Source organism: Musa acuminata, chromosome BXJ3-1 (assembly GCF_036884655.1).
Source record: "Musa acuminata AAA Group cultivar baxijiao chromosome BXJ3-1, Cavendish_Baxijiao_AAA, whole genome shotgun sequence".
Lineage (NCBI taxonomy): Eukaryota > Viridiplantae > Streptophyta > Magnoliopsida > Zingiberales > Musaceae > Musa > Musa acuminata.
Window position 1 is genome coordinate 45,006,669 of NC_088349.1, and position 13,696 is coordinate 45,020,364.

Here is a 13,696-nt window from a genome sequence, read left to right on the forward strand (position 1 = left end):
TTATTTAATATTTATTTATTATTAAGAGTCTAAGTCCTGATAGACTCTAGGTGGAACTCTATAAATAGTGATATAACTATTTCTTTTTGACATATAATGAAATATTATTAAGTCTTTTGATAAACACTAGAAGGTCGATCCCCTCGAAGTGATCATATCCTTTTCTCCCCTTTATTCCATGATAAAACCCTAGGATCTTATCATTTGGTACCAGAGCATCAATCCTCAGCGTTTTCGCTACAGTTATCATCATCTCAAGAGAGAGAGAGAGAGAGAGAGAGAGAGAGAGAGAAATAAAGAAAGAAAGAAAAGGTCGACAGTCACGCACGACCGAGAACCCCTGCTCCCTTCTCCACCACCACTACCGTCGTCGGTTGAAAGGGCCCTTGCTTTCGGCCAACCCCACTACCGTCGTTGCTTTTCGGCCAACGACCACCACCGTCGCTGTTTCCCAACCAGCGCCCCTCCCCCCTTCGTTACGTTGCAGCCACTCACGCCCCCATCCCGCTCAAGCGAGAAAAGGGCGCCTCATCCCACCTTCCACCGTAGTAATCCTTTCGAACCTTCGTCGGAGACAACACTGCCAGTGTCCCGTTCCGCCGCAGCCCCGCGATCGTCTTCCCTTTCGCTCCTAGCCTCAGCGACCACCACTTCCTCTCCTCCATCGACATCAACAACAGAGCATCCTCTAATGTCGCAACCGTTGGACCCTCTACTACCTCTCGACCTTGTCAACACCGTCGTAGCCACCCAGCATTCAACCGGCACGCAGCCTCCTAGCCCTCAGCCAGCAACCTCCCCTCCCATTTGAAGCCCATCTAGCCGAAAGGGGCCCACGCACGACCGAGAACCCCTGCTCCCCTCTCCACCACCACCACCACCGCCGGTCAAAAGGGCCCCTATTTCCAGCCAGCGACCACCATCGCCGCTGTTTCCCAGCCAGCGCCCCTCCCCCCTTCGTTGCATTGCAGTCGCTCACACCCCCATCCCGCTCGATCGAGAAAAGGGTATCTCATCCCACCTTCCACCACAATCATCCTTGCGAGCCTTCGCCAGAGATGATGCTACCAGCATCCCATTCTACCGTAGCCCTGCGACCGTCTTCTCTTTCGCTCTTATCCTCAGCGACCACCACTTCCTCTCCTCCACCGGCATCAACAATAAAGCATCCTTTGCTGCCGTAGCTGTCGGACCCTCCGCTGCCTCTCGACCTTGTCAACGCTGCCGTAGCCACCCAGCCTTCAACCGACATGCAACCTCCCCTCCTCGTTGTGCTATAACCGCCACAACCACATCTTCTCCCATCTGAAGCCCATCTGGCCGAAAGTGGCCAACACACGACCGAGAACCCCTGCTCCCCTCTCCACCACCACTATCGCTGGTTGAAAGGGCCCCTGCTTCTAGCCAGCCCTACCGCCGTTGTTGCTTTCCGGCCAATGACCACCATTGCTGTTGTTTCTCGGCCAGCGCCCCTCCCCCCTTCGTTGCACTACAATCGTTCATGCCCCCATCCCGCTCGAGCGAGAAAAGGGCGCCTCATCCCAACTTCCACCGCAATCATCCTTCCGAGCCTTCGCCGGAGACGACGCTGCCAACATTCGGTTCTACTGCAACCCCGTGACCGTCTTCCCTTTTGCTCCTATCCTCGGCGACCACCACTTCCTCTCCTCCATCGGCATCAACAATAGAGGATCCTCTACAGCCGCAGCCGCCGGACCCTCCGTTGCCTCTCGACCTTATCAATGCCGCCGCAGCCACCCAGCCTTCAACCGGCATGCAACCTCCTAGCCCTCAGCCATGCAACCTTTGTAACCACCATAACCACATCGTCTCCCATCTGAAGCCCATCTGGTCGAAAGGGGCCCTTGCTTCCCCTACTTTCGGCTAGCCCCACTACCGCCCTTGCTTTCCGGTCAATGACCACCATCGTCGTTGCTCCCCGGCCAACAGCCTTCCCTCCTTGCTGCTCCACCCTGCTCGAGCGAGAAGGACCACGACCGCTACTTCCCGGCCAGCGGACCAACCCCCTCGTCGCTTCTACCGTTGGTGATGCTGCCTCCAACCATGCCACCATCGCTGCCTCCCCTTGGGTCGTAGCTGTAGTCGCTCGACCATCCCTCCTTGTGGCAATCAAAATAAGGCAACCACGGCTACCATAGCCACCGTCGTTTCCTTAATTGCACGCGATCCCTTGGCGTCACCAGTGCCTCCTTCCACAGTGCGATAGAGACAGAGCAACGCTGCCTTCCATCCGTGCTGTCACAGCCACTGCAGTGGCGAGCCCTTGGTGGTGCTGCCCCCAGCCGCACCACCATCGCTGCCTCCCAGCCCTTAGTAGTAGCGATCCCTCCACACAGCGACCGTAATAAGCATTGCTACCTCCCACGCAGCGACCGCAGCTACATCCTCGCATCCTCGTAGCAACCCTTCATTCCCACAGTGTTGGCTTCGACTGCGTCACAACAGTAGCACCGAATAGGGCAATGATTGATGCCCTAGTCCCGACACCAGAAATAGGAGTTGAGATTACAGATTTGCAGTCTTACGCAATGACCACCGATAACTCAGTGAAAGCACAAATGGAAGCATTAGAAACCAGAATTGAGAACCGTCTGTAAGAAACACTTAATGATTTCAAAAAGAGCCTACTAGAGAGCCTCAGCAAATTTCAACAAGATGGGGGCTCAAGTTATACATTGCACAGATATGAAAATACAAGAAAAAGGCCCCAAGACTGTGACACAAACTACTCACACATGAAGGTGGAATTTCCGAAATGGGAAGATGGAGATCCGACCAGTTGGATCTCTAGGGTAGAAAATTTTTTTCGTTTTCACAGAACTCTAAAAGAATCCTAGGTGGAAATAGCCTCAATCCAACTAGAGGGAGATGCAATCCAGTGGTATGATTGGTATGAAACTTGCCACGGAGTCCCCTCGTGGGAGCAATTTAAGAGAGGACTTTTTATTCACTTTAGACTATTTGAATACGAGAATGTTGATGGGTAGCTCGCCAAAATTTGTCACACTTCTACAGTGTTAGAATATCATAACAGATTTGAATAATTATCAAATCAAGCCAGAGATTGGTTTGAATGATAACTGGTGAGAACATTTATCGAAGGACTTAATCCAGATATCCAGTGTGAAGTTAAGGCTCGTTAACCCTGCACTATGATAGTTGCGATCTCATTCGCACATCTGCATGAGAAAAAAATTAGCAGAAAAAATCATGGAAACAGAAGTGATAACAACTAGATGTCAGCAAGCCACCCGCCCCATCTATTCCCAACCGAAACCTTGACACTCGAAGACTAACCCAAGAAGAACTCAATAAAAGATCAGCAAGGGGTTTGTACTATGATGAAAAGTGGAGTATGGAACACCGATGTAAACAAGGGCAACTTTTGATGATTGAACCAATTGGAGAGGAATGAGAAGCTAAGAATGTGGACTTCGATCATAAAGGTATAGATTCTAATAAAGATGTTGGACCTATCATATATACAATGCATGCATTAACCGGTTACTCTAACCCGCAAACTATGAAAGTTGGCAAAACTTTGAAACATCAGTATGTTATAGTTTTGATTGATACTAGTAGCACTAACAAATTTATAGACACTGAGATTGTTGACCGATTTGCTTACATTATCAAAAAGTGGAGACCATACTTGATCAACGGGTTGTGATAAGAGATCGATTCCCTCAAAGTGACCATCCCCTAGGGTCTTATCAGTTGAATACCAAATGTCATAACCCACCTATGCTTAATAGGTTAATTAGCCCATCAACTTCCCTCGAAGTGACCATCCCCTAGGGTCTTCGAAGTGACCATCCCCTAGTGCATTATGTTTACCAACTTAATATTGTCGAGAGAGTGAATTTTAATTTGGTCACCTAATATACATGTCAGACATATTCATATTTAATATATATCTATATTGCATGTAAATATATATACATATCTAGTAGGTGTACAAGTAATCATACATCAAATGAGCAATCACACTAGATGATCATATATCACAGCCTAATGTAATCAAGCCCAAGCCAATAGGCCTAATCATTAACATCAAGATCTATGTGTGCAATGATGCATCTCTATGCCCTATAATCATCCATCTCACCCTCATCGGTTCTATCGGCATCCCAATGCATTTCCATGCATCGTGATCGTTCGTCTCGGCCTTATGGTTTTCGCTATCGCTTCCATACACTCGCTATAACTCCTCATATGATTACAATTTAATCATAGGCGCGTAGGCCCGACAATAAACGAGAAATAAAATGAAGGCTCGTAGTTCCCAATAATAATAATCACAAGTACACACATCACACGGTCTATGATCATTCATCCACATATCATACATCAAATGTACAAATCATCATCATGTAGGACTACTAGATGATGATGATAATAATAATAATAATAATAATAATAATAATAATAATAATAATAATAATAATAATAATAATAATAATAATAATCAATTAAAATTTTAATTAATTAATTTTTTTGAAATTAAGGATATGTAATGAATTTTTAAAATTTTGAGGGGTGTTTTGGTAATTTAGACAAAAGGGGCCGCCAGCAGCAAGCCTACTACACGCAAACGACAGCATTGCCATATTATTGCCCTTTCTTGCTTTTGCGTTAACAATTTTGATGTCAAAAGCTTCTCGAAATATTGTTTAAAACTAATCTTTCGCACGAACAACTTGGCTCTGATACCACTGTAGGAAAATCTAGGGGGCGACATCACATGTGCACAAGTAGAACATAAAAACAAAATCCCCAAATTTCTCATTGATGTGTTTGTTGTCATGTGAAGATTTATGCATAAAATCTGTAAAACTGAAAACCACGCATGAGATAGTTGTGTCAACTAGGGAGATCGTATATCCCGAAATCCCTGTAGATCTGTAGGAGGTGATGAAGGAGGTCAAGCATCCTCCTCTCTAGTGGTGATCCACACGACAAGTTTACGACAATGCTCCTCAAATCTCCAGGCTTGCTATTTGAGGAGAAGAAGGGGACAGGAGAATAGGAGGTAGCAACCAAGAGAGGCTCTAGCCTATGAACCATTGGTTCCCTCCTATTTATAGAGGTCCCCTGTTAATTTAACCTAATGGATCTTACTCTATTGGGTATTAGATCTCTATCCAACTACTCAAGCCTCTTAGATTAGTGAATCTGTATCCAATAATTCTCATTAGCTCTTATTGGATCTCATCCATAAGATCCTATAATTCAGGGGCTTATTGGATATCCAATAAGATAAGAGCTCTGACGGAGATCATATCTGAGCCTCTACTCATCGTAACGCTTACCATATGTGTGTGACCCTCTAGTCTCAATATCGAGTTGATCGTAAGTCATACATATCAAAACTCCTTCTAGCCCAATGAATTATTATCTCTAAAATAATTCACTCGACTTATTGATTGCGAACATACTAGGCCACTACGCCGCAGTCCCTAGACAGTACAGGGGAATCCAATCCATTGGACCTGTTTGTCCTTAGTTACCATATATCTATAGTCCCTCATCCATCTAATATCCCAAAGATCATATACCAGACATGATACTATTAGACCCATATGGTTTCTACTTGAGTCTCGCTCTAATCGGATTCTCCCGGAGAACTCTTTCTCTTTCAATTCGAATGACCTTGGCTAGGGATTTGTCTAAGCAAGAACACATGGGATATTCCTCTCATAACACCAAGAATGAATAATCCTTTATCGACACTCAATAGTCCTCGTAAGGTTCGTTACCACTCTCAATGACCAGTTGTGCTAGATATAAAACCCCCAGACCTATAAGTTCGATATCAAAGAGTGGAGTACTCATATAGGACATCCTCAGTGTCTCAAGTCTAAGAACCAAATACATCACTAGGACTACGGAATCGTTGTCTAACAATAAGACATCTTCAACTATCCAACATTCCATAAGTGGATTAATCAGTAAACTCATTCTTTAATGAACACTTGTATTGTATCCCTAATATCCCCACACGAGCAACTATGAGACTAGCTACATCCATCATATAGATGAGTATACAGCACATAAGTCTATACGGTTATCTTGTTGTCCCTCTCAAGTAACCTATGACTAGGATTATTTAGGATTATTTAAAGGCAAATCATCACGAACTAATTCTCATTGCACAGATCTATGGACATCACAATATATTCAAGCAATAAGCAATATAAAGTGATAAAATATCAAATAATAATAATAAACAAAATGACTGCATGTCAAGTCATACGTCCCATCACTCACGTGATTGGCTTATAGGGCACATATGACTAGCAATACCTCTAAGACCTAGAAAACCCGAGATGAGACATTTTTTTACTTCATTTTTGAAGCCATTTGAGGTCTATAAATACCCTAGTTATTCTTACATGGATAAGCAAGAAAATAGAGCAGAAAGGGGTTGTTATTTTGAGTTAAAAAAGTGCTAAGTGTCCTTCTTCTCTTTATTTTTCATGCTTAATCTAGGAGAGGTATGAGGCTTGTAAATGTTATCTCCAAAACCCATGAAAGGAGAAAGAGTTGTAAGAGGGTAGTTGATCTTTATCCATTGAAGGAAGACTGTTAGTGGGCGTTGGTGGCCTCAATAGAGGAGGAATCGAGAGTGGACGTAAGTCAAGATGATCGAACCACTCTAAATCCGGTGTACTCAGTTTACATTTATATTCTGCTTTTCATTCTTATATTATAAACTAATTTACTTGCTTACTACTCTCACTATGCATATGAACACGCTTTCAAGTTAAACTCTTTTCTGATATCAGTTTTCATCAAACGAGAATTTTTAAATCATCATTTTTATAAAAGCACTAATTCACCCCCCCTCTTAGAGTTTACTTAATCCTAACACAGTCTTCTAAACTATGTCAGGCGGTAGTACTGCCTAGTGTTAGACTGATACGTGGTGGCACTACTAGTTGTCAGTTTGGCAAGTAGTGGTACCTCCTAGTATTGGTGATGGTACCACCAGTACCCCAAAAACCTAAGATAAGATTATTTTGGCTCCAAATTTAAATCCATTTAGGGCTTATAAATATCTCACTCATCCCTACTTGGTAAACACATAAACTGAGAACAAAAATTGGGGAAAACACTATTGTAATCTTGTGAGAATTCCCCTCCTCTAGCTCTAAGTGTTGATTTTAGTTTAAGAGAGGGGTGAGTGGCTTGTAAAGGTTGTCTCCTAAACCCGTGAAAAGGAAAAAGAGTTGTAAGAGGGTAGTTGGTCTTCGTCCATTGAAGAAAGACCATTAGCGAACGCCGATGGCCTCAATAGAGGAGGAATCGGGAGTGGACGTAGGTCACGACGACCGAACCACTATAAAACTCGATTTGCATTTATGTTCTTTTTTTCATTATCATTGATATTGCTTTAATTGCTTATTATACTTATTCTAAGTCAAGCACACCTTCAATATTTCCCATATGATTTTTTATCGAACGAAAATTTTTGAATCGTCTAGGTTTTTATCGAAGCACTAATTTACCCTCCTCTCTTAGTGTCAATTTTGGTCCTAATACTACCGCTTGCTAGATTAACAACTAGTAGTACTACCGCTCAGTTTGGGTGGTACTACCACCTAACAATCCTACACTAGCAATACTACTACCAATATGAGTGGTACGACTACTTGCCATAGCCTAGAAGACTGTATCTAGGTAGTACCGTCACCTAGTCAATTCCTAGGAGACTGAGCTTTTGGGGGTTCCACCACCAGACCTAGCGATGCCACCGCCAGTCCATGCTATAGGTCACTGAATAGGCCAAATAACAGGCCTAATTCAGCCTTGATTGAGTTAGTGGGGTTCTACCCAAAATAAACTTAATTTTTGACCTAACTTCGACAATTAAGACCTAAACAATTATAAGATAAGAAAAGTAGGTTGTCCAGCATGTTATTGGTTCATCCGAACTCCCAACAAACTTTCAGTGTGTCACCCGAACCTTTAGCGTGTTGCTGGATCCTTCGGCATGTTGACTCCTACTGTAACATCCCCCAGTTTTGAAAATTTTATAGATGCTTGTTTGTAAATATGAGGATTAGCTAATAATTCTTTTGTATTAAATAATTTTATATTAGAAGTTTGTGGCTAGGGATCTAAATGTGAATATTAAAAATTTGATATAATTTATGAAAGATTTAGATTTAAATTAAGAAAAAAATGGTGGACATGTGTCACTAGCTAACCTAAGGTTGGTGTCACTTATGTTTGTTCTAAGGATGACACATATGCTTCTTTCATGCATGCTTACCATCTCGTAAGTCTTGTATTAGCAAAACCTAATGCAATTAGAGAAGAAACTAAAGGAAAGATAAACTAAAGGAGGAAAACTTAAGACCTGCAACTAGCGTGGTTTGAGAAGAAAAGGGAAGAAGAAGAAGAAGAAGCTTTGGTTGAGGTTTTGCATCAACTCCCCACATTTGGGAATCAAACTTTTCTTAGGCAAGTATTCTAACCCCATCCCACAGAAATCCTAATCTCTATTTTTATCTTAATTTTTATATAATTCGAAAGATTTCAGCTTAGAACCAGACATTTCTTTCGTTTTGATACAAAGCCATGAATCTATAATTTTTTGGTAATCTGACCTCTGTGTACTATTTTGGATCTAACTTTTAGCACTAAACTCTGATTTAGGCAAAACTAATCCATTTGAAAGTAGACTCAAAGATCTTTATTTTAATATCAAGAATGAACGATTTTAAGTTTAAATGCCTACTAATACTTCTATTTCAATTAATCATACATATTCTGCAAAATAGGGACTGTAATTTCTAATCTCTTATTGCTTAATTGCTTATAACTTTCTGCTTAGGAACTCAAATTCATGCAAAATATAATTTCTTGAAACTGGACTCAAAATTATTTCTATGTTTCCTTGATTGAAAATTTTGAAATACAATTGCAAACTAAAACATCTGTTTTCGTCGACGCTATGGATTTAGTAAAATAGAGCTGATGTTTTCAGACCTTTCATTACTAAATTATTTGTATCTCCCTATTGTGAACTTCAATTCATGCAAAACATAACTTACTAAAACTAGATTGACACAGCTTTCGAATGACACTTATTTTTTATAAATTAGAGCATAATTGGTTATCTAAATAATTCATACAAAGTGCCTCTTAAATTCTACCAGAATTAAGCTTTGGTCGATTTTGCCTCTTCTTGTTTCTTCTCTTTAGAAATCAATTTCGACAAAAACCCTTACTTCAGTTGAGCTTTACATTATTATTTTAAATTTTTGTATACTTTTGTCCTTTAATTATTTATATACCAGATTTTAATTTATAAAGTTCTTATATTGTAATGTTTCGTATAGGCACATGCATTCTATTGTTCCGTATGTGTTTTCCGATATGTCCCAAATTTATTGTTCACTATCCTTTTATACTTCGGTGTTTGTAGAATAAATATAAACTTTATTAGAAATGGTAAAGGGAGTTATGCATAGAGCCCGCGATACTCTGCCGACCCCCTATGACTTCAGTAAGACATGGGTGGATGGAGCTCCCAAACGTGGGAGACTTATGTTTGATGATCATTCATAAATGGACTATATTATTTTATGATCTCACTTCACCTTCTATGTGTTTGACATGATATCCAAAGCTTTGGCTGTGTTTCTATGCATGTTTTGGATAAGAATGAAATGAATACAACGTCATGTGACATTTGAACTTCTGTTCATGTTTTGTTCTTTGATATGTTCTGAAATGTTTGTATGTCTTTGTTATGCCTTGAAAAATATCATATGCCATGGGTATGCTCCTTATGCCAATGATATGCTCCAATTACCTTTCCTTAATTGTATGAACAAAACATGCTATGAACAAAATGACATTGCAATTCTGCATTTAAACAAAACATGCCTATGTTTCATCTTGTATCTCTACTTTGTATTTTGATACCTTATTTGTTTGAAAACTATCCTCAGGATAGCTTATGTTTCAGGATAGCTTATCGCTTGCTAAAACGTGTAAATTGAGTTGAGGCAATGGAAAACTAGAAGATTTTGGGGCAAATCTTTCGTACTTGATAAGTTGATGTTGTATAAGTTCCTTTTGTATGTATCACCGACAAATCTAGATTAATGTATCTTGTAAATATTTGAAAAGTACCCATCATATCGAGATTTTGGGAATGTTAAGTTTAAATTATGTAATGATATAAACATATGGTACATGTTGGTTTTTGTGATTTTATAGAGTCCCATGCTTATGGATTTATGATTGTTAGGATCGAGAGTCGGTACTAAGAGGGGGGGTGAATTAGTGCAGCGGTAAAAATTACGTCTTAAAAAAATCTTTGTACGATAAAAGTTGATTTCGACGTAGAAAACCGATTTCGGAAACTTAACTTTGAAATACATTCGTAAATGAATTGAAGGCAGTAAGCAATTGAAGAGGTTTGCAGTTAAAGTAAATTGCTCAAGACATAAACGCAAACCAGATTTTAGAGTGGTTTGGTCAACGTGACCTACATCCACTTTCGGCTTCCTCCTTCGATGAGGTCACTGGCATCCACTAGAGGCCTTCCTTCAATAGGCAAAGGTCAATCACCTTTTATACCCCTCTTCTCCTTTTACCGGGTTTAGGAGACAACCCTTACAAGCACTCACGTACTCCTCTCTCAAACTAGTCTAACACTTAGAAGAGGGAGAGGAGATCACACAAGATTTTAATAACGTTTTTTTCTTTTTAAACTCTTTGTGCTTGTGTGCTTTAACCAGGGATGAGAAGGGTATTTATAGGCTTCAAGTTGATTCAAACTTGGAGCCTAAAACTTTCCCATCTCGAGTTCCCCGAGAATGGGTGGTACTACCGCCTACGCTGTGTCAAGGACTTAGCTGGCTTTGCCTAAGTCGTGCGTCACCCTTGCGTATCCATCCGCAAAGGTCAGTCTCCCCGAAGCCTCCCATGGTCCCTTAGGACATTCGAAAGATAAAATGGGTTAGAGAGAACGGGTTACTCGGGATCCACAAGCAAACATTCTAGGAAACACTTCATAGACAATGTAAATTACAAACAGACTTTACAAGCCCTGAATAGTTGCACAACAAAGGGTCAAAATGGTTCATTACAGACTGAAAATCTCTCACACGTATCCACATGGCACAACCTTTTATTTACAAGCCTAAAGCGACCACCAACCAAACTAAAATAGGACTATTAAGCCTTTGATTGTCCCTCTACATGCTATGTAGAGTATGAACATACCAAAAGACATGGACATACATAAGTATTACATCAAACATCATGTTTAGAAGTTTGTCCATGATATTCTCCCCCACTTATTCCTTCGACGTCCTCGTCGAAGCCTTTGTCGACACTGCAACTCCTTGCCTTTACTGAGTCTTCAATCTTCTGCTCCAACTACAATGCGCCTCTTGGCTCCCAACTGCTCTCCGCTGCTATTTTTGAGTAGTCGAACCTTTGATCCGCCATGCTGCTTCAACTCGCCAATGACTCTGACTCTAGTGTGGGGTTGCCTAAGTTGTGTTGATCCCTGTTGGTTCATGCGGATCCTCCAGATGAAGAAAAAGACCATCCTTACTATGCGCCAGTCTCTCAAATGCTCATGCTGCTTGAACTGGGTGGATGCTTGTTGGAGCTTTAACGAGCATCGTCTTGTAAACTTCTGAAGTTTTTGGGTCCTTCCTCCACAAAATTTGCCCATTGACTCTTCTTTCACTTAGTTGTCACTTCCAAGTAGGTTCGCATCACTTCCGCTTTCGATTGGCAATTCATTGGGAAATGAAGTTGACAATCTACTCTCAGTAGCACTAATCACCTTTAGTGAGGATTTGACAACTATTGTCTTCCATTATCTTCGAAAGGTCTTTGAACATGTGCAGAGCTCCTCTACTGGATAGATAAGAGAATTGGGGTACTCGGTTTCCCCCATTCTCTTAAGAGTTGAGAAGGCAAAGTTTACTTAACTTCGCCCACCTCCTCGAGGTTGTACTCTATGCATCGAGCTGGTTACTAGCCTTCGCCTGCTCTTTGCTCACACTTCTGAAGCACTTGAAGTGTTTGCACTCCTTGCGTTGAGTTAGTTACTGTGATTCACCTTCTCAATGCCATCGAACTTCTAGAATGCAGGAAGTTTTCACCCCAACTTGGAGTGATTCTCTTATAGGTTTGGTCGCCTCTAGGATTGTACCGTTTTATCCATCAACCCTGCCACCTACTCCACTAAGTAGCAAAGGTACAGCACCACGTACTACCTGCTTCGTTCCTTGGTCATGCACTCTTGCCTGACCCGAAGTCCTTCACTTTCGACTATCTTAATGAGAAGCTTGTTGACACCACCAGTCTTACGAAGGTCCTTGGCCTCTGCCCTTCAGCCTTATCTCGGTATTTGGAGTTTGCCTCTGCATGCTCCACCTCCTTGGCCCCTTTCATAACCAAGTGCTCTCCCTCCATGAGAGCAAGGGATCAATGACTTTCATGGAAGTCCTGCCTCTACGGTACCATGGCGCTGCCATGCCCATGGCACTACTATCCGTCGCCTCGCATCTGCATCTCTTTTCTTCACAATCAGTAGATATGTCTCTGTGGCACTCCTCCGAGTCCACCTCTATTCTAACTAATGCTTGATTTTGGGTAGCTAAGTCCCTTTGGACTCGTCGTCACTTCCTCGCCCCTTTCGACCCTCTACTTCAACACCTCTGTGTTCTCCAAGCAGCTTCCTTTGGTCGATGGAAAGACAGACTACAACTCCCATGCATGGCCTCTACCATCGCATTATAGGGTTTGCACCGATTCTGTTCTCCTTAGCTTCCTTGGTAGCAACGTTTGTTTACTTGACCTTATCCTCTGACTTGTCGAGCTCCCTTAAGTGAATATGGGCTCTAGAGTAGTCCAACTTCCAACTGCTTCAATCATACCTCTATATGATCAAGTCCCTCCCATGGGACTTACTGGTACTTGCATTCGAACTTTTTCCATTGGTAGAACACAGCCCCCATATGTTGATGACCAAGGCTTTCATCCGATGCAAAATTCGATGCACGCACGAAAGACTCGCCTCTGCGGTACCATGGCCTTCACTCCTTGAATCCATAGCCCTTCTTACCATCGTGTTGTTCACCGAAGTGGAGCTCCCAGTAAATCCCGATCATACCTCCGTATAATCTAGTCCCTCACGGGACTCATTCATGTGTATCGCATTGCCACGAACTGTTCCACCACGATCCGCTACACCATGTTGCCTCCTGGTAACATCTCTATTGCATTATGATCCTTGTGGGATGAACTCGAATTGTGATCCCTCCATATGTGGCCTCTGCCCATACATCGCAGGGTCTCTTCCACCTTCGATTTTGTTTGCTCCTTTGGCAATCAACCTTCATCCACCCACTCTTGGGTCACACCTAGATGAGGCACCGCTCTAGGACAGTCCGTCGCCTAGTAGCTCCCGAAGTCTCCCGACTTCGCTGCAATTAGTGCACCATTGTTTGGATCCTGGGCCTCTGCCCTTACCAGCACAATCTTCGTTGCACACTGCTTCCTTCATGGCAATTTGAATGGCAACACTATGGCATATTCTTCAAGAGTACCTGCCTCCATGTCCTCTTGCCCCGTGCTAAGGTCTTCTGAACCTAACTTTGCCTCTACAAGTTGAGTCGCCTTAGTTTCTCCA